Consider the following 24,633-nt stretch of genomic DNA (forward strand, 5'->3'; position numbering starts at 1 on the left):
ATCTGGTATGTTATTCATTGTTGGTTTGTAATTGTAGCAGACGGGTAAAATTGTCCCAAGGATTAGTAGGATTAGGGCAGGATTTTTGACACGAATTCTCGTAAACGATTCCCGACAAAAGTGACCAATAGGAATTAATCACGGGTCAAATTCAGTTTGCTACTCGCATAACCCGGAACATAAAAACATAACATAATCCGTGGGAAGCCATTCGGCGATGACCTGTTTAATCCTTTTTGGTGAGTGGATGTTTTTTTTTTTTTGGACGTAAACTCGAGCGGGGTCAGCCGTGTTTTGGGTCACACACTGTGTTGGAATAATTAAATCGATAACAATATGGGTAATGGATTTTCACCTCAAACACACAGGGAGCCTTCGCAAAAGCGTTAAGCCGAACCAGTTGTGGCAGGGGTGATGATGGTCAGCAGAACCTTTTTGTTATTTACGCTTCAGTTGCGTAGCGTTATTCTTGTCTAGTTCGCCTCGGTCCATCGAGCGAGCTCTTCGGGTGAACCAGCGACGTTTGAGCTTTGTTTGTGGGTGGATATTGTGAACCGGACGTAAGCCGGATCATCCTCGGTGCAATTATGTTTATGGGCCATTGAACGGTTACTGATATTGAGCAAGTCGATGTACTTTGGAACTATCTAACACAGCGGTGCCCCCGTACAAGCAAACTGCTATGGAATATCAGTGGCGGTTGTTTGCAGCTGCTTTCAAATATATATATATATATATATATATATATATATATATATATATATATATATATATATATATATATATATATATATATATATATATATATATATATATATATATATATATATATATATATATATATATATATATATATATATATATATATAGCGTTAGTTTGGACTAGGGCACAACCAGGCGAGTTTCATGCTTGATTCGCTTAATGATCTCTGAAAATATTGGGTTGGACAACTCATACTGTGGGTTTTAGAATAGCTTTGTTTGATACCCACTTGTGTATGGAACCAATCAAAGTCCTTAGTGAGCACAAAGCATACTTTTTCAAGCTTTCTTATGTAATATGATCAACTTGTTGGGTTTTGCAATGTCTTCTTCGATACAATATCGAACTTGTGTTATTTTATGTATTTCTTTTCAAAGATGACAGTTTCAATGTTTGATGTATTATTTTGAATTATAAATGATACTTAGAAAACAGTATCGCTCAATTCAGTTCTCTGTTATACTGCCCATACTCGCATATCAGTCCCATATCGATTTTCGCCAATATTGAGTTAGCTTCAGGAATACAATCTATCCTTAATATACTCTCAGAAATTGCAATAAAAGTTTATGGTTTGTTCAGAAAAATGTGAAAAAAATTTCAACTTATGTCTGTCTCATATGCAAAGTACCCGCATATCAGTCCCATTGAGTGCAAATATCAATAATTTCATTTGTTTCAATATTGGTATAGCAAAGGTGGATTACCGATATTTCGTGTAATAATACCACGATTTAGCATTAGGTAGCACAATAAATCAAAAAATTCGAAAATAAAATTTTAATCGTCTTTTTCTCGACATGCCGATTTTCCATATGGGACTGATATGCAAGTATGGGCAGTATATATATTATATGAATCTTCTCGGTCATTCGGTTTAGAACGATGGCCGGTGAGCCGATGGCAATTTGGATTCATATACATTATCAATTCCATCGTTTTTCGGTACGTTCTAAACCAGGGAAAGCCGTAGGGGTTGTTTTTACTAGTGATGTGTTACAAACGCGAACAAAATTTAATGCTTCAGGAACATTGGAATGCATTACCTAATCCAAATAATACTACATTCAATGCTAATTATGAAAAGTTTTCCTATAAGATGTGTTATTTTGATATTCAAAGAAAAATAGCATTTTCTGCGATAGATCATCGAATGTTTATTTCAATGTAAAGAAGAAGGTATGCCATCAATAATGAAAAACAAGATCAGGACAAAGGCCACCACGGTTGCGCTTACAGCGCCTTTTCTTTTTCCTGATATTTTACATCACCAAATCGCAAAGTGACTGCTGTAAGGTCTTGAATTGATGCTGGGCTGTTGGCGTAGAACTAAGCCCCAAAGGAACTAAGAACTAAGCCCCAAAGGAAACATTCGCAAGGTGTTAAAGGCTCGGTGGCCAATTGTGATCACGTCGTCGAGGAAAAAAAAAACATACTAGGAAGGAAACTTTTTTCCTTAAAAGCTACAGGGCCCGGCACTCGAAGTGTAACCAATTAAAAAGGCCATAAAGTCAGTTTGGATAATTACTTTTACTTAATTCAAAGTACAAAATGTGTAAAAATAATACAAAATTCAGAATCAATTCACTTTTGCTCAATATGACCACCTTTTGCCTTGACTATGTCCTTGAGACGATCAAAAAACGAATCGCAAGCTGCCCGAATGTGACTTGCAGGTATTTTGGCCCACTCGCCTCGAGACTGGTGTATCTTTTAGTTCGGACTTTGCTCTCCAAAATGGCCCAAAAAGAATAATCCATTGGATTCGCATCTGGTGAATTCGAGAGCCATTGTGTGGACGTGATGAAGTTCGGAACGTTGTTTTTCAGCCATTCTTGGTTCACTCGAGCTTTGTGAGACGGTGCCGAGTCCTGCTGAAACGTCCATGGTCTGCCACCGAAATGTTTGTCTGCCCACGGCTTCAAAGCAACCTCCAGAATACTTTCCCGATAATATGTCGCATTTACCTTGATGCCAGACTCGAAGGTCTGAAGTTGGTTACACTTCGAGTGCCGGACCCTGTACTTGATGAGTATTTCGCCAAACAACCATTAACAGTTCGGCTGAAAATTCGTATCGTTTAATAGAAACACACATTTTTCTGCCAAAATTCATTTTTATAATTCAACATAATTGCCATCAGAGGCGATACAGCGATTATAGCGATCTTCCAACTTTTCGATACCATTTTTGTAGTACGATTTGTCCTTTGCCTCAAAATAGGCCTCAGTTTCAGCGATTACCTCTTCATTGCTTCTAAATTTTTTACCAGCGAGCATTCTCTTGAGGTCTGAGAACAGGAAAAAGTCACTGGAGGCCAAATCAGGAGAATACGGTGGATGAGGGAGCAATTCGAAGCCCAATTCGTTCAATTTCAGCATGGTTTTCATCGACTTGTGACATTGTGATTGTGAGCTCACCCATTTCGCACAAAGCTTTCTCATATCCAAATATTCTTGAATAATATGTCCAACACGTTCCTTTGATATCTTTAGGGTGTCAGCTATCTCGATCAACTTCACTTTACGGTCATTGAAAATCATTTTGTGGATTTTTTTCACGTTTTCATCGGTAACAGCCTCTTTTGGACGTCCACTGCGTTCATTGTCTTCGGTGCTCATATGACCAGTACGAAATTTTGCAAACCACTTACGAATTGTTGCTTCGCCCGGTGCAGAGTCTGGATAACACTCATCAAGCCATTTTTTAGTATCGGCGGCACTTTTTTTCATCAAAAAGTAGTGTTTCATCAACACACGAAATTCCTTTTTTCCATTTTTTTCACAATAACAAAAGTAGCATCACTCAAAATGCAATATCTCACAAACTAATAATCAGACAGCTGTCAAATTTATAAACGTATCTTTTGAAGGTTGGTACTAACTGAAAATGGTATGGATTTAATTCTAGTGGCGCCCTCTCATAGAAACGATACGAACTTTTCAGCCGATCTGTTAAATTTCGTATACACATTGAAATCATATTGGAATATGTACTTGGACGTCTGTTCTCTGTGGTAAAAGATCGATGGTTTCGTTGTCTATGTGGCACGTAGCAACACCTTGTTGAAAGTATATGTTGCTCAGATCAATACCATTCAATTCCGAACATAAAATATCATTAATCATCTCTATATTAGAGATGGTCGGATTTCGAGTATTTACACCCGAAACCCGACCCGAACCTGATGGGTATTTGTCGGGTTCGGGTGCCGATTTTTTAATTTTCACCGGTACGGAATGGGTTCGTGTTAAAAATTTTGGTCGGGTTTCGGGTATTCTTTTCGGGGTTCGGAATTTTTTCCCGGGTCGGGCCGGGTGCGGGTGAAGATTTTTAATTTTTTATCGGATACAGGTTAGATACGGGTTTGGAAAAAAAAAATCTCGGGCACGGATCAAATACGAATAAAAGATTTTATTTTCGATCGGGTATTACCCGGCCATCTCTACTCTATACAGCGCAATACATTCATCGTAACTAGTGTCATTTTCGAAAAGAAAAGTCCAATGACGACCAAATGGCTGTTACGTTCAGATCCGAAGATATAATGGTATAAATGACGTAACTGAAAAAACAGGTTGATTTTTATCGCTCAATTTTGTCAACGATTTCAACAAGCTTAGGCTTGTTTGAAAGCTACTATTTGTTTATCAATTAAGTTCGAAGACCAAATGGTTGTTACTTTCCGTTCCCCGGATATAAAGGTAAAAGTGACAGAACCGATAAAACGCGTTGTTTTTTCACCTATATACGGTGTTTGTCAAACTTTCTATAGCAAGAGAAAAGCATTATCACACCATTATGTGGATTCAAAGGGGTTTTTACTGTTCACATCACTAACTTGTCCCAACAGCTTCAAGATGAGCCAAAATTGTTTTAGTTTCACGAACCGTCGCTGAATTTTTTTTACATTTTTATAGTAAAGTTGTTGATGGTTGTATCGTTCCCTTTTTATCGTTGGCGAAGTTTCTATTTGTCAAATGTCATGTTTCAAAGATAGAAAAAAGCGACATCTGCCAAAATAACGGGACGCCTTCGATTGGAAAAGGTTCCATACAAAGTTTCAGAATAGGTTCTGGAATTATAGAGCGATTTCCACCAAGTATATGAAAATAATATCACTATTTTTTAAAGCATATTTACACGAGTTTAAATTGAAATGAAAGCAATTAGAGTCTCATATAAGGTTCTTAATTTTCAATCGATTCCCAGTCCCGAAATTACCATTCCAACAAAAAATCCCGATTATTTTTTTAGATCCAACTTTCGGTGCAGGAGATACAGTTCTTAGAGCATTTCATGAGTAATTTTTATCATGAATTCACTAATAAATTTATTTACTTTTAAGATCATGATAGTCCATGACCAAAAAACTCATATGAGATTTTCATCAAATCAAATTCAAATAAAAGGACTGAAATTGTTCACAGGAAAAATTACAGGAGTTTTATCCAAGTCTAACTTCCGGTTCTAGAACAACAAAGTTGTGTAAGTTTTTAAAATTTCAATCCATCATAAAAAAATGACGATACCAAAAAATTGTAGGTTATGTGTGTTCATGGCTAAACGAAATGATGTTAGTTATACTGGCTCTATAATTTATTTCGAAATCATCATAATCAAAATCATTCAAATCGACGGTGCAGAAAATTTAATTTTTTAAAAAGAAAATCGGACTCAAAACTGTTTCAATTTGTTGTTCATTTGTTTATTTGTTTATTTGTTTGTTTCTTATGATTCATCTGACATAGTTTGTCTTAATGAATAAAAATTAATGAACTAAGTACACTAAATTTAATTTTCACGATACACAATATGAAAAAGGTCAAGTAGACGTTGATGAAACACACGGGACGACACATTAAAATCGAAATACTGGAAAAACTCGTTGAATCTCGTACAGACAGAGCGAAAAGGTTCGTGCTGTCCATAAACCGTATTCCTTGATTCCAGGAGCAGAAAGTTGCGTTGACGAAGTGATCTTTCCGGTGCGTAGAGATTTAACCGCATTAGCAAAGGTGGGCAGTCAATATCCCCCAAAAGCAGTTTAGCAGCAAATGTAGCTTGAGCAATGATTCGTCGTGTTTCCAATGGCTCAAGATTCAATAGACGACATCGATCGGTATAGGGCGGTAAATTCATGGGGTCACGCCACGGTAGCAGTCGCAGAGCGTTTACGATTTATTTTACGATTTATTCATTTTTAGTTGGTTTGACGTATAGTTGCCATAACTAAGTTCAGTTTTTGCAATGACTGAGTGAATACATTTATTGGAGAAGTCATATGAATGAAAAACTTACAGAAAAGATGAATTTTTGGAAAAGGATACGCTCAGAGACAGGACTCGAACCTGCGTTCTTACGCATTCCGGCATGCACGCTACCATTTCGTCTTGTGATAAACACAGCTCTAACACACAACTAGGCATGGTAAAGCGTACATCGAACATTTATTTATTAATTTTGTACACGAACTTATAACTATTTCAGGTTTGTTTGTATCAGTTCAGCACATTTATTCAACGTAAGATAACTGTCTGTTGGTTGAACTCATGGAAAAGGAAGGAGTCTAACATAAACTAAACATTAAATTGGAACTCCAATGGACTTAATGAAATGATAAAGAAGTTTCATGTAAGGAAGGTCACGACAAGCAAAAATGTCGCGAACTGGGACATTGGATAGTCTAATTTGGCTACGCAAGGAATTTATTAGTTGAGATCTGACATCACGATACTCCACGCATGTCCAAACGACATGATCAATATCGCGGTAACCTTCTCCACAAGCACAATGATTAGTCTCAGAGAGTCCAATTCGAAGTAGATGTGCATCTGACGTGTAACGATTGGACATGAGTCTGGACATCACACGAATGAAATCTCTACTCACATCCAGCCCCCTGAACCATGCCTTTGGCTGAAGAACATAACCTAAATACGCGTCGTTTGCTTGTCATGTACAAGGGATGGAAAGTTTTTCTGTAATGTTTGAATTCATTACCATTAACTGGGCACGATTTGCTCTGTATATGAAATTGGTTAAAAGAATTCAATTGAGCTAACACTTACTTGAGTCCAGGACTAAATTTAGTTGCTTGTATAAACAAAGCGCATGAAATCTTTTTGCCTTTCTCATATAGAAAGGCTATGCAATCACTGTGAAAATCGACTTTTTAACCGAGGCCCGGAGGGCCGAATGTCATATACCATTCGACTCAGCTCGACGAACTGTGCAAATGTCTGTGTGTGTATGTGTCCGTGTGTGTGTGTGTGTGTATGTGTGTGTATGTAACAAAAATATGCACTCACTTTTCTCAGAGATGGCTAAACCGACTTTCACAAACAAATATTCAAATGAAAGGTCTCATAATCCCATAGCCTGCTATTGAATTTCATTCTGATCCGACTTCCGGTTCCGGAGATATAGGATGATATGTACCAAAAGAGTGAAAAAAATATGCACTCGCTTTTTTCAGAGATGGCTGAATCGATTTTCACAAACTTAGATTCAAATAAAATATATTATGGTCCCATAGCTTGCCATTGAATTTCATTTGAATGTGACTTCCGGTTCCGGAGTTATATGGTAATATGTGAAAATTTGAGAAAAAGTTTACACTCAATTATCTCTGGAACAACTCAACCGATTTTTGCAAACTAAGATTCAAATGAAAGGTCTTATAATATCCTAAAAAATTGAAGAACATTTCATCTGGATCCGACTTCCGGTTCCGGAACTAAAGCGTTATAAGTGGAAAATTACCAATTTTATTAGTATTTTTCCACGAACGATGGTTAAAAACAGGTACAAATCCCATAAAACTGTCTGATAATTTATCAGTTTCTAGTTGAGCTAACACTTACCTGAGTCCAGGACTAAATTTAGTTGCTTGTATAAACAAAGCGCATGAAATCTTTTTGCCTTTCTCATATAGAAAGGCTATGCAATCACTGTGAAAATCGACTAGTTTGCAGAGCTTGTTAGTTTGTGGGCCTGAAAACTTAACTCAGCACTACTGGTCCCCTCTTTTCCTGTTCCGAGAGCACCGAAAGTGGAGAAGAAAAACTTCTAAAACTAAACTCACTTCGATTTCTCTGCGATGCTTGAACCGATTTTCACAAATCTTGATTTGAATTAAAGTTCATACTGTCTTTAAACCTACTGTAAAATATCATCTGAATCCGACTTCCGTTTGCGCAGTTGCAGGGCGATGAGTGTCAAAGTTTTCAAATCGCCATATAGAGTGACAATATGTACAATACCGAAAGAAGAAGAAAACACAAAACGAATGAAACGTGCTTTGTTCTATTTCGTGCACGTTGTGTAGTGATGTCAATAATAATAATAATAATAATAGTAATAATAATAATAATAATAATAATAATAATAATAATAATAATAATAATAATAATAATAATAATAATAATAATAATAATAATAATAATAATTTCTCTGCGGAGAAAACAGAGCTAGTCGTCTTTTCAAGAAAGCATGATCCCGCGCAGCTTCAGCTCCATATGATGGGAAGAATGACAGGTTTTAACTTTTAAATACCTCGGGGTGTGGTTCGATTCCAAATGCACGTGGGGAGGACACATTAGGTATCTGATAACGAAATGCTAACAAAGAGTAAATTTTCTTCGAACAATAACAGGATCTTGGTGGGGTGCTCATCCGCAAGATCTAATAAAATTGTATCAAACAACGATACTTTCAGTGATGGAATATGGATGCGTTTGTTTTCGTTCCGCTGCAAACTCTCATATTATCAAACTTGAGCGAATTCAGTACCGTTGTTTGCGAATTGCCTTAGGCTGCATGCATTCGACACATACAATGAGTCTTGAAGTTCTGGCGGGAGTTCTTCCATTAAAATATCGATTTTGGGAGCTTTCATCACGCCTGCTAATAAGATGTGAGGTGCTGAATCCCATGGTAATTAATAATTTCGAACGACTAGTCGAGCTTCGATCTCAAACAAAATTCATGACAGTATATTTTAACCATATGTCACAGGAAATCAACCCTTCAAGATATATTCCTATCCGTGTCAGCATCCTAAGTGCCCCTGACTCAACTTTATTTTTCAATACATCCATGCAGCGCGAAGTGCGTGGAATCCCGGATCATCTACGTTCGACGGAAATCCCAAAAATATTTTCAAGTAAGTTCAGGCATATTGACTCTGAGAAAATGTTTTACACGGACGGATCGCGAATTGAAGAAGCGACAGGGTTTGGTATGTTCAACAATAATGTTTCGGCCTCATTTAGGCTTCAAGAACCTGCATCTGTTTATATAGCAGAGCTAGCAGCAGTTCATTATAGTTTGAGTGTAATCGTCACATTAATTCCAAACCATTATTTCCTCTTCACAGATAGTCTGAGTGCAATTGAAGCCATTCGCTCAAACATGACTGGCAAGACTGAACCGTTTTTCCTGGGCAAAATAAAACAGTGCCTGAACGACATATTGAACAATAATTATCTAATCACTATAGTCTGGGTCCCGGCTCATTGCTCCATTCCTGGCAATGAAAGAGCCGATATTTTAGCCAAACGTGGTGCTATTGAGGGTGAAATTTATGAGAGACCAATTGCTTTCAACGAATTCTATAGCTCGTCTCGCCAAAGAACACTTGCCAGCTGGCAAGCTTCTTGGGATAAAGATGATCTGGGTCGGTGGATGCACTCAATTATTCCGAAAATATCGACAAAGGCATGGTTCAGGGGACTGGATGTGAGTAGAGATTTCATTCGTGTGATGTCCAGACTCATGTCCAATCACTACACGTTAGATGCACATCTCCTTCGAATTGGGCTCTCCGAGACTAATCATTGTGCTTGCGGAGAAGGTTATCGGGATATTGATCATGTCGTTTGGACATGCGTGGAGTATCGTGATGTCAGATCTCAACTAATAAATTCTTTGCGTACCCAAGGTAGACTCTCCAATATCCCAGTTCGAGACATTCTTGCTTGTCGTGACCTTTCGTACATGAAACTTATTTATCATTTCATAAAGAAAATTAGAGTTTCAATTTAATAAAGGCCCCTTTCAAGACTTAGTTCTGATCCCAGCTGCGTCCATGAGTTCAACCAATAGCTAAATTAGAATAAAAATTATGTAATGATACATTAAACTCGAAACAGTTTATGAAATTATCAACAAAATGTCTGAAAATAACAGCTTATTTTATAATTTATAGAAGTTAATCGTTTGGTTCAAATAATATTTCCGAGTAGATTTCATAATTAATGACGAGTTACCTAAGATGATATTTAAGTAATAAGAGAAATATGTTTTAATAAATTCAAATTGTTGTGACTATGTTAGAATTAAATTAGGATAAGAATTTTATGTAAAAGTGATGCTACGGCGAAGAAAAACTTATGTAAACTGCCTTAAGAAATAAACGTATTTATGAAAAAAAATAAATAATAATAATAATAATAATAATAATAATAAAATTAAAAAAATAATCTTATTACATGCTTTATGCTGTTTAGCTTGACTTACATATGCAGAAGTAACAGAAACGCAGGTTCGTTTCGTTTGTTAGATTTCGTTTAATTGGTTTAATCGAAATAGAGCATGAGATAGTAAGTATAGGTTTAACTACGTTCAAAACTGTTCCAATTTGTAGGTCATATTTGTTGGTAGTAAACGAACCAACTTCGGCTATTCCGTTTATCTGAATCCGGTTTCGGAAGAATTGGAAATAGTGATCAAAAACTGCAAAAAGGATCTCACTTACTTTTCTTGGAGATGGCCAAATCGATTTTCACAAACTTATAGGTTCAAAAGAAAAGTCCAACAGTTTCATACGAAATTCCTTAATTTGTTCTGTATACTACTTTCGGTTCTGGAACTACAGGGTAAACATGATTTATAGATTTTGGGAGATTAGGTCCGAGCAAATTTTCCTATTTCTATTCAATAAACAGTTGTTTTTGCGAATTTCACGATTATATTTATGATGTAATGTGTAATATGAGAAAGGCATCATTACACCACTAGGTGGATTAAAATAGGTTTTTTAACACGCTGCCAATGCACAATGGTCCGAAACGGCAAATTAGCGTGACAAAAATATTGTCACTATTAAATATTAGATTTTTGTAGTTGGTGTCTTCACAAAAGTTGTTTGTATTCAAATGGCGCTCCTTTTGATGAAAAAAGTTACTAGGGTGGTCCTCATGTAGATTGAAATCTGAAATCTAACTTCCTTAATTGAACTCAAAAACGATTTTGTTGTACAATAAAGTTGTAGGAAATTTTATTATTTTCGGCAGCTTTACTGAAAAAAGAATCTCTCTAGCTTTCCATTTGATCGAGTTACATCAATTTTCCCTAGTAAAAGTAGGGTGGCTCCAGAAAAATCACTTTTTTGTTCTAACTTTTTTGTGAAATGTTCTTCGGAAAAGTTGTCTTCAGAAGAGTCATTGAACTAATTATTGCGCTCAATTTTGCTATGTATCCTATGCGGTTCCTAAAAGGTCATAATATAAGTAAAAATTTAAGACAAAATTGGAAGGGTGTTATTTTTTTAACTTATTAAAATTAGTTTTAAAAATACCTTAAAAAACTCAAAAACATTGCATAACTCTTAAACGCCTTAACATACTTTCTTCGGCAAAATGATAGTATCAAATTAGTTCTACAAGTGTTCCATACATTGTCCTTTCGAGAAATGAGACACACAAAAACTACAGCCGAAAACAGATTGTAGAACAATTTTAGATTAGATTTCAATCTAAATAAGGACCACCCTAGTAACTTTGGTTGGTAAACGACTGGACAATGCGTAATTCAGGCCACAGTGTGGCTCTTAGCCTCTTGTCCAGCAACTCCTATCCCTACCTCCCCGCGGTGCCGGCTGGGGTTCGAGCAACCAAGATCGGGTAACCAACCCCGGTGGGACCTTGGTCGTATGCTGACAGGGAAGGGGGTCCTCTTTAGAGGATGTCGGAGCGTCTGTACTCCATGTTAGGAGCGGCTTCAAGCAGCGTCTGTTCTGGTATCCAGCGGCTGAGTATGAAATGCTGCATCCTGTCCAGATAAATCCAAGGTGGCAACCCCACCAACGGGAACGTCCTAGTGCTAGTTGGAACGTTAAACAGAGCAAGCACGATGATCCTCCGGCGAGACAAGGGGTTGGCGTAGGCCTAATAAGCCGCCCGTAAATCATCTATTACGAATAATACAGGAGAAAATACGACCCGGAGCAATCGGCATAGACCCACGCGACGAAATAAGGACTAAGATTGGAAACTTGGAACATGGAACTGCAAGTCGCTAGGTTTCGCAGGCTGCGACAGGATAATATACGACGAAATAAATCCTCGCAGCTTCGACGCGCTGCAGGAGCTTTGTTGGATGGGACAGAAGGTGTGGAAAAGCGGACATCGAGCGGCAACCTTCTACCAAAGCTGTGGCACAACGAACGAGCTGGGAACTGGCTTTATAGTGCTGGGCAAGATGCGTCAGCGAGTGATTGGATGACAGCCGATCAACGCTAGGATGTGTAAGTTGAGAATTAAAGGCCGTTTTTTCAATTACAGCATCATCAACGTGCACTGCCCACATGAAGGGAGACCCGATGACGAGAAAGAAGCGTTCTACGTGCAGCTGGAACAAGCCTATGATTGCTGCCCACGCAGAGACGTAAAAATTGTCATCGGTGACATGAATGACCAGGTAGGAAGGGAGGCAATGTACCGACCCAGAATCGGGCCGAACAGCCTGCATGCCGCATCGAATAACAACGGCCAACGGTGTGTCAACTTTGCGGCCTCCCGAGGAATGGTAGTCAGAAGCACCTTCTTTCCCGCAAGGATATCCACAAAGCTACCTGGAGATCACCTGACCAACAGACCGAAAACCGAAAATTTTTCTCGGACATCAACGATGTTCGCACCTACCTCAGTGCGAATATAGATTCGGACCACTACTTGGTTGCTGTATGCATGCGCTCAAAACTTTCGATGGTGGCTACCCAACGTCGAAACCGAACGTCGCGGTTTAAGATCGCGCGGTTCCGGGATGCTGGAGTAGCCCAAGATTACGCGCAGCAGTTGGCAGTGGCACTACCAACGGAAGAGTAGCTTGGTGCAGTTACTCTTGAAGATGGCTGGAGAGACATCCGTTCTGCCATAGGTAGCACTGCATCAGCAACGCTAGGTACGGCGGCTCCGAACGTAAGGAACGACTGGTTCGACGACGAATGGGAACAGTTAGTGGCCGAGAAGAATGCAGCTTGGGCGAGCAAGCTGCAACATCGGACGAGAGCAAACGAGGAGCGATACAGACAGACGCGGAACAGACTAAACTCGGTATCCCGTAAAAAAAAGCGCCAACAGGAAGACCGAGATCGCGAAGCGATGGAACAGCTGTTCCGTGCTAATGACACAAGGAAGTTCTACGAGAAGGTGAACCGTTCGCGCAGAGGCCATGTGCCACAGGCCGATATGTGCAAGGACACCAACGGGGATCTTCTCACGAACGACTGTGAGGTGATCGATAGGTGGCAGCAGTATTTCGACGAGCACCTCAATGGCGATGTGGCGGAATACGAAAGTGGCGGCGCGGTAACGAACTTGGGAACGCGTGCGGAGGACGATAGACTGCCGGTCCTAGACCTCCAAGAAGTGGAGGAGGTGGTAAGCCGGTTGAAAAATAATAAGGCCGCTGGCGTTGACCAACTACCAAGCGAGCTACTAAAACACGGTGGTAATGCACTAGTGAAAGCACTGCACTGGGTCGTTACCAAGATCTGGGAGGACGAGCTTTTACCGGAGGAATGGAAGGAAGGAATCGTGTGTCCCATCTACAAAAAGGGCGATAAGCTGGATTGCTGCAATTACCGCGCGATAACTCTGCTGAACGCCGCCTACAAGGTACTCTCCCAAATCCTATGCCGTCGACTTTTACCGATTGCAAACGAATTCGTGGGACAATATCAGGCAGGATTTATGGGCGAACGCGCTACCACGGACCAAGTGTTCGCCATCCGCCAGGTGTTGCAAAAGTGCCGCGAATACAATGTGCCCACACATCACTTATTCATCGATTTCAAATCAGCCTACGATACAATCGATCGAGAACAGCTATGGAAAATCATGCACGACTACGGATTCCCGGACAAACTGATACGATTGGTCAAGGCTACGATGGATCGAGTGATGTGCGTTGTTCGAGTATCGGAGATAAACTCGAGTCCCTCCGAACTCACAGAGAGCTCCGGCAAGGTGATGGCCTTTCATGTCTGCTATTCAACATTGCTTTGGAGGGTGTGATAAGAAGAGCGAGGATAGACACGAGTGGCACGATTTTCAGAAAGTCCGTCCAGCTACTTGGTTTCACTGATGATATTGACATTATAACACGCCACTTTGAAGGATGGAAGATACGTACATCGGACGAAAAGTTGAGGCCAAGCGGATCGAACGTGACATCAATGTGTCAAAGACAAAGTACATGAAAGGCAGGGGCTCGAGAGAAGATAATGTCAGCCAAGGATGGCTTTTATCGTATCAAAGAATGCTCACTCTTCACGAATGAATCAGTGCCATAAAAAAGAGACTAATATCATCGCAACAAACAAACACCCGGCATGGCTCATTTAACATAGAATAGACACCAGTGCGAGAGCGAATTTTTTTCGATGACATTTCTGAGAATCAAAGGTTAGCACGCTGCTGTGGGGATCCTCTCTGAAGCAACAAACGGTCGCTTATTCTCGTTTCGCGATCCGATTCTGTATGGGCAGTGGATAATTGCGATAGAATCATTTTACTATTGCCGCTTATTCTAACTATGTGCATGTAACCTTTGTATAAGTTGTGTCTATGAAAATGTATGTGAATGCTCCACACAAGGGTTTTGAAATATTGCAACCAAGTATGAGAAACATCAAGTTGAACCATCGATTCGATTTTCTGCGATAATTGTCAACTTGCGATCCTCTCTTGGGAAATTCCACACAGCAACGATCATTATCAGACTGTATTTTTTTTCAAGGGCCGTGAAATACTCAGAGTATAAAGTGGAGCGAAGAAATGTAGAAAAATTCTCTCGCGGTTCATGCATTGAATGACTCGAGTTCTTATAGGATCTTCTACCGGATTGAAAATGTTGTATACAATATAGAGAGCAATATAGCAGCTTCTGTCAAATTTTCGGCAATCACCAACACTGATGTCAGCTACTCATTACGAGTTCTGATATGCGGTGATGAAATCAAAATAGTCGACGAGTTCGTGTACTTGGGCTCACTGGTGACTGCCGATAATGACACCAGCAGAGAAATTCAGAGACGCCAGTTGCTGGGAGGACCAACCCTCGTCCAAACGGCCAAGGTCGGGCGGTTACGGTGGGCCGGGCATGCTGTTAGAATGTCGGAGAACAAACCGGTTAAAATGATCCTCGATAATGATCCGACCGGAATAAGAAGAAGAGGCGCGCAGCGGGCAAGATGGATCGATCAAATTGAGGACGACCTGTGGACCCTTCGCAGCTACCGAGGCTGGCGGCGAACAGCAATGAACCGAGTTGAATGGAGACGCCTCCTGTATACAGCAGAGAGTAACTTTTTTCATCAAAAGGAGCGCCATTTGATTACAAACAACTACAACTACAAAAAACTAATATTTAATAGTGAAAATATTTTTGTCACGCTAACTTCCCGTTTCGGACCACTGTGCAATGAGACTTGGGATAGGTTATACACATAACACAACTCAACAACACACTATTATCAGTTTATATGCAATTTTTTTAATCGACTGCAAACCCTTTCTATTTGAAACAAACAGAGCTATACTGCCCTCGGTATCTTAGAACTTAAGCAGTGTCCTTTAATAAATATATTATTGAAAATGCAATATGGGGGACGGGTATAGCGAGATGGGTAAGTCGATGTCTTTCACGCATTCACAATTCCCAACCCCGTACATAGGATCAGAACTGATTTCTCAAGGCATTGCCAACATCTCATCATTACGTTCGAGGAGTTCCCCCAAAGACAGCGCAGCAGAGTTTGTAATGTGATTGCATCATATAGGAGCGCATCACCACATTATCTCACAGTGAAATGTAAATAGCTTTCGCTGGGTTTATTCATTATTCTGCGAAATGGCTGTTACTGAATAAATATTGACACTGAAACTTTATTTTTGTAAACTCTGAATTGCATAGCACTATAGCCAAAAAGTTTACGCCAATTGTACGTACCAGCATAACTACAGGATGAAACTTGATAGCAAACCCATGTGAAATTTGTTCTCATGGCCTCTGCTATTCAAAGTAGCACATTATTATGCAACATTGCTTCAATTTTGGGTGCTGACGAAAGGCATATTTAGGCAACAACCGAAAGTTTCTGCTACGTGATACTCGAAATACTTAGCCTATACGACATAACTGTGAAATTAAAGTGAGTTGAAGTACTTCATTTAAAATGAAGTGAACGACTGCCGGTAAGTCCTTATTCCACTATTGACCAGATCCTCTTTCGGTTGGCTATATCGATTTGGGGCACCGATACATTGATACCACAATTTTCTGCCTGATCACACTCCGTTTAATAGAAGACAAACTCTGCGTGCTTTTCTTTCTGTTAGACAGTACTCAATTCCCAAAGCTTAAGCCAACTGTTTCCGGAGATATAATCGGCAAAACGCGTTTCTTTACCGACAGTGCGGCTTTCGCTTCAAACAGGTGCGAAAAATCCATCAAAGTATGAACACAATGTAGAAAATACAAATCGACAGTTCTAATGGTTGTGATATAATCCGCAATTACTGTCAAATCATTTAGTTCCAAACCATTTCCAGTGTCTCTACATAGAATCAAGCAAGAAGTTATTTGTATTTCCTCGTATATATTAATTTGATTTTATAAAATCGATGTAAGAGAATAAGTTTCGCCACTAATAGAGAATAAGTTTCATCACTAATCCATACGACGTCCAACTTCATGGGTGCCATGACTCGGTGCGGAACGTTAGCGCTGTAGGGAAGGGCACACAACCATGTGGCAGATTTATTTTGTGCGTCGTTCGCCAAACGAGAGACAAACGATTTGTTCGGAATTTTGCTCGTGGAAATAATTGTCAACTGTGTTGGAAGTTGAAGAATGGTAACCTTCTCAGAATCCAAAGCATTTTGCCAATATCTGATTAGATTTTACTTGAAATTAGTAATTTAATAGTCGAACAATGTACCAAAATAAATGTGTATTTTTAAAGTGATCTGCCCCTTGTCAACAGCCCGAGTTGGCGGTTCAATGCATAGGGCGCTGGTCTTACAAGCCAGTTGTCGTATGTTCGAGCCCCGACCGGGAAGGAAATTAGTGTCAATGGCATCGCAATGCAATGATTCTACGCTATGAATCGGCTGCAAAGTCTGTTGGAACAGAGAGGCCAAATTTCACAATAGGAATGTAATACCATGGCTTTGCTTTGCCCTTATCGACAGCAATCCTACGTCAATTTCGCGGTTATGTCTCTAACATTACCTACTACAAGTTTTTTTATCATTCCATTTTCACCGAGATGGCTAAACCGATTTTATCCATTTTGTATAAGTGACGTAAGCGACGTAAGCGACGTAAGCGACAAAACGCGTTGTTTTGTTACCAATCAATTTTCTCAGAGATTGCAGAACCAGATTTCAACAAGCTGAGGTTCGTTTGAAAGCTGCTAATAAATTGTAGATCGGACTCGAAGATCAAATATCTGGTACTTCGTAACCGACAAAACGCGATTCTTTCTTGCCGCTCAATATTCTCAGAGATGGCTAAGTCGATTGTAACCAGTCTAGGCTCGTTTGAAGCTACAATTGAATTATGGACCAATTTCGATGATCAAATGGCTGTCACCTCTGGTTCCGAACATATAATGGTATAAATCACGTAAACGAACAACCGCACATTTAGCATCGGTTGAATTTTCTCGAAGATGATTTAACAATTTTCGCTAAACATAGGCTTACTTAAAGGTAAACAATTGCAATCAAATTTGGAAGGGTAATAGGGAACATTTCCATTTCGAGAGATGTAATGGTATATATGACGTAAGCGACAAATCCCTGCCTTTTTCAATCACATCACTAGCTTGATTAAGAAGGGTTTTTACCACTCAATTTTCTCAGATATGGCTGAGCTGACGATAAACTTAGGCTTATTTTAAGGCTAATAATATTGATCTAGTTTGGAAGGGTTAAGGTGAGTATTTCTGGTTCGAGAAAAGTAAAAATATTTGTTACATAACCGATAATTCCCAATGTTTTTAATACAATATTTTTTTTCCCAGGGATGAAAGAATCGATCGCAAATAACTTAGACTCATTCGAAAGCTACTATTTGGTTGATATTTGATAAGCTCACAATACTACTGGTCGAGGATAGAATCTTGAAATGTTCGAATGAGATCACGGGAAAAGCACACCACTAAGTGGATCAAGAAGGCCAATGCCCCTCTCGGACTCTTTTTTTTTCAACCGCCCGCTGAGTTGAACAAATTAAAATCCTAAGTCATACCATATATCTTTTTGCACTTAACATGAGTTTCAAATATAGAACAGAAAATAATAGAAAAATAATTCTACCGGGAAGCCTTCTGAGTAGTGCTTCATCACACCCAGAAAAACTCAATTGGCAGAACGATTTTCCCGGATTGGAGAAGGTTACGCATGCAGGACTGTCCCTGAAAAACTGTTTTGTCAGTTCTCTTTTTTTCGCTGTGTTCCTTTCATCAGTCAATTCACGTTGAGTAATAGTTATCTGGTTCATTAATGCTCGCAAGTCTCGCCATTACAGTCGGTGTTGAACAGTCGTTCGCACCGCACGCGTATAGCTCTTGGCTCCTGGAATTTTTTTCTGGCTACCTAGAGTTTCATTGATTCAAGGCTTCAGTCTTTTTCAAGGCTACCTGAATCACTAACTAAGTGACTAAGTGATACAAAGAGTGATATTAGAGTGACTAAGTGATACAAAGAGTGATATTAGAGTGACTAAGAAATTAATCAGCCTTTTTTAAGGCTAGCTAGGAGTCTAATCGAAGACTAATTTAGCCTAGTTAATTTAATTTAAAATTTCATTAATTTCAAAAATGCCTGCGTCCAACCGGAAAGGCAACAAGCCTAAGGCTAAAAATAATTCAATACGGAATAAATCACAATCCGTTATTCAACATTTTTCTAATAACATTCACGATCTTATAGAATCTGAATGTAAAAATAAAAGACAACGGACGGATTTCCCTTCCGTTGATCCTATGCCGTCTAACAATATTTACGAGATTCTTCCTGAATCCGATTGTAGCGACATAGAAGAAAATTCTTCAAAAATTCCCAAAATGGACGCTTGTCGTTCTGGGAAAAAACAACAATCTATGCCACCAGTGACGGTGATGATTTCCGACTTCAAAGCATTCCGTACTGAGCTTTCTACTTTTCTCCCGGAAGTAAAAGTCTCATTTCAAATCGGACGAAGAGGAGAATGTCGAGTCTTGGTGGATGGATTGGAAGATTACGAACGTCTTATTCGATATTTGTCCGAAAAACTTCATAAATTTTATTCATATGATATAAAATCAGACAGACCCTTCAAGGCTGTCTTGAAAGGATTATCAAATGATCAAAGTATTGATGAAATTAAAAATGAAATAAAAGAATTGCTTGGTTTTGCCCCTTCCCAAGTAATACTTATGAAAAAAAGAGCGAATGGTACTTCTAAACCACGCTCTGGAATTTCCCATGAACTTTACCTAATACACTTCAATCGAAGTGATGTAAACAATTTGAAAACTTTAGAAAAAGTACGTTTCATTTCCCACATTAAAATTCATTGGGAACATTATAAACGGCATAATCGTATTGCAAACTTAACGCAATGTCGTCGTTGCCAAGGCTTCGGCCATGGAACCAAAAATTGTCATATGGATATACGGTGTTTAAATTGTGGTAAATCGCATTCGAAAGACGTTTGTCCAATGAATGAAACCACTGATAAATTTTCATGTTCAAATTGCAATGGAAATCATAAATCCAATTATTTGAAATGTCCTGTCAGGGAAAAAATTTTAAACGCTCGTTCGCTTAGACAACAAGTCAAATCAACGACCTTAAATTTACAGAACATACCTGAAAATTCTTCTAAGGCACCTGCCAATTCGTCTTCTAACGAAAACAATTTATTGACAGGTAGATCGACCTCGTCATCATCTTCTTCTAATGTCAGTTATGCTGGTATATTAGGTAGAAATCTATCTCCTATTTCTTCTAATGTAAATAATCAAAACACAGGACCGCCTTGCAGTTCTTCTTCTAACGAAAACAATTTATTAATAGGTAGACCGGCCAAATCATCTTCTTCTAATGGCAGTCTACCTACAAATATTCCTTCAATGCCATTCGCTTCTTTAAATGAAGTCGATTTAGGCGATATAACTGAAAATAAAATGATCTACCTACAAGATCAACTTTTTCAAATGATCATCCAAATGAATTCAACTTCATCACTTTTTGAAGCATTTCAAATCGGATGGAAATTTGCAAATAATATTATAATGAATTTAAAATTTAACAGTGATGTTAAATAATTATTTGAATATTTTAAATTGGAATGCTCGATCTCTGAAATCGAGTGAAGATGAATTTTATAATTTTCTCAAAGTTCACAAAATTCATATTGCCATTGTGACAGAAACTTTTCTTAAACCAAATGTAAAATTGAAAAGTAATCCACATTATGTGGTTCATCGATTTGACAGGTTTACTGGAATTGGTGGTGGAGTTGCCATTTTTGTCCAACGGCAAATTAAACATCGAATTTTACCTTCTTTCAATACTAAAGTTATTGAAAGCTTGGGAATCGAAGTTGAAACCATTCATGGAATTTATTTCATCGCTGGAGCATATTTGCCATTCCAATGCACCGGCGAACAATTAAATTTCTTTAAAGGCGATTTGCAAAAACTTACAAGATATCGATCGAAATTTTTCGTAATAGGGGACTTAAATGCTAAGCATGTCCAGTGGAATTGTAGGCAAAATAACAGTAATGGTAAAATACTTCATAATCAACTCTCAGCTGGTTACTTTACAGTTCTTCATCCCAGTAATCCTACTTGTTTCTCTTCCGTGAAAAACCCGTCTACAATTGATCTGGTTCTAACAGATCAAAGTCACATTTGTAGTGAACCGATTACTCATGCTGATTTTGACTCAGATCATCTTCCTGTAACATTCAGACTTTCCAACGAAGCTATAATTAATCCAATTAGTTCTATTTTCAACTATCATAGAGCTAATTGGTTGGATTACAGATCTCACATTGAAAATCATGTGGATCATGAAACTATTTTAGAAAATTCTGCGGACATCGACACAGCAATTGATAATTTGAATCATTATATTATCGAAGCTAGAAATCTTTCAGTTCCCAAAGCTCAAACTAAATTAAATTCTCCTATCATCGATGACAATCTTCAACTGCTCATTCGGTTGAAGAATGTTCGTCGACGACAATATCAACGTTCTCGTGATCCTGCTATGAAAAACATAGTTAAGGATTTACAAAAAGAAATTAAACATAGATTTACTCTTTTGCGAAATGGAAATTTCGCTAAAGAAGTTGAACAAATTAAACCATATTCTAAACCTTTCTGGAAACTTTCTAAGGTTCTTAAGAAACCTCAGAAACCAATTCCTGCTCTCAAGGAAGGAAATCAAATACTTCTTACAAATGGTGAAAAAGCTCAAAAACTTGCTCAGCAGTTCGAGAGTGTCCACAATTTTAATTTAAACGTTGTGAGTCCTATTGAAAATGAAGTCTCACTGAAGTATGATCATATTTCAACCCAAGTGTTATCACACGATGACATTATTGAGACGAATTTTGATGAAATTAAATCAATTATTAGGAAACTCAAAAACATGAAGGCTCCTGGTAATGATGGAATTTTTAATATTCTTATTAAAAATCTTCCCGATGTTGCCTTGAGACTCCTGGTTAAAATTTTCAACAAGTGTTTTTCATTAGCTTACTTCCCAAAAAGATGGAAAAACGCTAAAGTAATTCCTATCCTAAAACCTGATAAAAACCCAGCAGAAACATCAAGTTATCGCCCAATTAGCTTACTTTCTTCTATCAGTAAACTTTTTGAAAAAATTATCTTGTTAAGAATGATGACTCATATAAATGAGAATTCAATTTTTTTACCAGAGCAGTTTGGATTTCGTCATGAACATTCAACTACTCATCAACTTGTCAGAGTAACGAACATGATAAAATCAAATAAATCTTCTGGGTTATCCACTGGAGTTGCTCTTCTAGACATAGAAAAAGCATTCGACAGTGTTTGGCACAAAGGTTTAATAGCAAAAATGTCTGATTTCCAGTTTCCTATTTATGTATTTGATCAAAATGATTCAAAATTATTTAACTGATCGTACTCTTCAGGTTAGCTATCAGAATTGTAAATCTGAATTGCTACCCGTACGAGCCGGTGTTCCGCAGGGTTCGAGTGTAGCTCCAATCTTGTATAATATTTTCACTTCTGATCTTCCAAATCTACCCGTTGGTTGTCAGAAATCGCTATTCTGTGACGACACAAGTCTGTCAGCCACAGGTAGAAATCTAAGAGTGATCTGCAGTCGACTACAAAGAAGTTTAAATATTTTCAGTGATTATCTGTCAAAATGGAAAATTAAACCAAATGCAGCAAAAACGCAATTAATTATCTTTCCTCACAAGCCAAGAGCTTCTTTTCTTAAACCAAACAATAATCACATTCTCAAATTGAATGACTTGGAATTGACATGGTCTGATCAAGCTAAATACTTAGGTTTAACGTATGACAAAAAATTCACTTTCAAGGATCACATTGAAGGAATCCAGGCAAAGTGTAATAAATATATTAAATGTTTATATCCTCTTATAAACAGAAATTCTAAGCTCTGTCTAAAAAACAAATTGTTAATTTATAAACAAATTTTCAGACCAACCATGCTTTATGCGGTACCAATTTGGTCAAGCTGTTGTTCCACCAGGAAGAAAACGCTTCAAAGGATTCAGAATAAAATTCTGAAAATGATTTTGAAGCGTCCTCCCTGGTTTAGTACAAATGAGTTACACAGACTCACAAATATAGAACCATTAGATGTAATGTCACATAATATTATAAGCAAATTCCGACAAAAATCGATGCAATCTTCAATTGAATCGATTCGCTCTCTGTATTAGTTAGTAAGTTAGTATATAAGTTCCTTTTCCCCATTACACAATACAAGTAGGTTTAGAATTTTCCCTACACAAAAATCTCAGAATTGCGGAAGCAAATGATGTCTTCATGGTAATAACCAAATCATATATATATAACAGGGCTGAAAAGTCACCACTTGTGGCTGAACACCCAATTTAAATCTTAATAATTTAATTTTAACTCATATTCCAATAAATAGTTATTTAAAAAAAAAAAAAAAAAAAAAAAACGTCTCGCCATTACGTAACATTCAAGTGACTTCCCTGTTTGACAACCAAATTTATAACAACAGTGAGTTCATTGTTTTTAATGTTCGATATCAACGAGTATCAAAGAAAGAGATAAACTCATGACGCGTATTTGGATGTAGAGAGCCACATTTCATTCCCGCATCTCCTACTGATTATGTATATTTTACAGGTGACCCAATCCCACATATGATGCAGTTCATAAAGACCGAATTTGTCAAATGATGGGGAATTCCATTTGTAATGACTTAATGTTGGATTAGATTGAATTGTACTGGTTCCGAATGTAAGTTGCATTCGGCTAACAAGTGCAACAATATGAATTTTTATACACCATTCACCAGCTGAGCAGATGTGTGTTTCAGTGACTCAGTCGTTTAAAGACGTACTTTGTGTTCCAATGTTTCTCGGTTCAAGTCACCACTGTTGCTGTTGCTGTTATTGTTATTTTCTTTTCAATGAAAATTGTAAATCAGTTCTTGCTGAAATTTTAAATTAGTTCTTTGCTAAGTCTAAGAATGTAGACTAAAAAATTGATGAGATCTCATGATTGTTTTTGTAATGTAATGAGATATTATTTCAACAGACTTATCCCGATTTGGTGTTGATGATATGAAAAGTTTTTTTTTAGAATATATTTTGTGAATTTGCAGAACACTGTTCACCAGTACTAATTTTTTTTTTATTTAAAAGATTTTTTTATTCAGGCCGATTTGCGTACAAGCTTTACGTGGCCGAATTAGCCGATTTTTTCAACAAAGATTTATTTAGGTGGATCTCGTTGTCGCTCTTTTTATAGAGGGAGAGGAGCTTCCATTTCACTTCTGCGAGGGTTGAGGGGCACTTTGTACGTGGCTCATCTCGTCATCCATTGACGCATCGGTGGCTTTGTTGTTGATTTCCGTCTTCTTTTCGTTTTCCTTGTTGTTCGCAGTCTTGATCTCGTTGCCAGTTACTGTAGAAGCGCCTTATTGTACATTGGTTGCAGTTGCTTGTTGGTTAGATGGTGAAGGTGTTTTTGAAACAGGAGCACTGCATTCACTAGTTTTCGTTGTTGAGCGGTTGTCCTTGTTTTTGTTTGTTTTGTTTGTTTTCGCAGTTTAAGTGCAAGGTTTGCCGTAGTGTGCAGGTTGTTCACAAAACTGGCATGTAGCCAGTTGATTTTCATACGTAATCAGCGTTTTACACGGATGTATCCCGTCTTGATCACAAATGATGTAAGATGGAATTGCTTTTCGTAGTTGCACACGTACCACTCGTACGCCATTTCGGATACCCGGGAAAAAATTCCGCCATACTTCCCTTTCGACGGAAAGAACTTCACCGTACTGCGACATACTTTCCCGAATATA

The sequence above is a fragment of the Malaya genurostris genome, chromosome 3 (genome assembly GCF_030247185.1).
Source record: "Malaya genurostris strain Urasoe2022 chromosome 3, Malgen_1.1, whole genome shotgun sequence".
In the NCBI taxonomy this organism is placed as follows: Eukaryota; Metazoa; Arthropoda; class Insecta; order Diptera; family Culicidae; genus Malaya; species Malaya genurostris.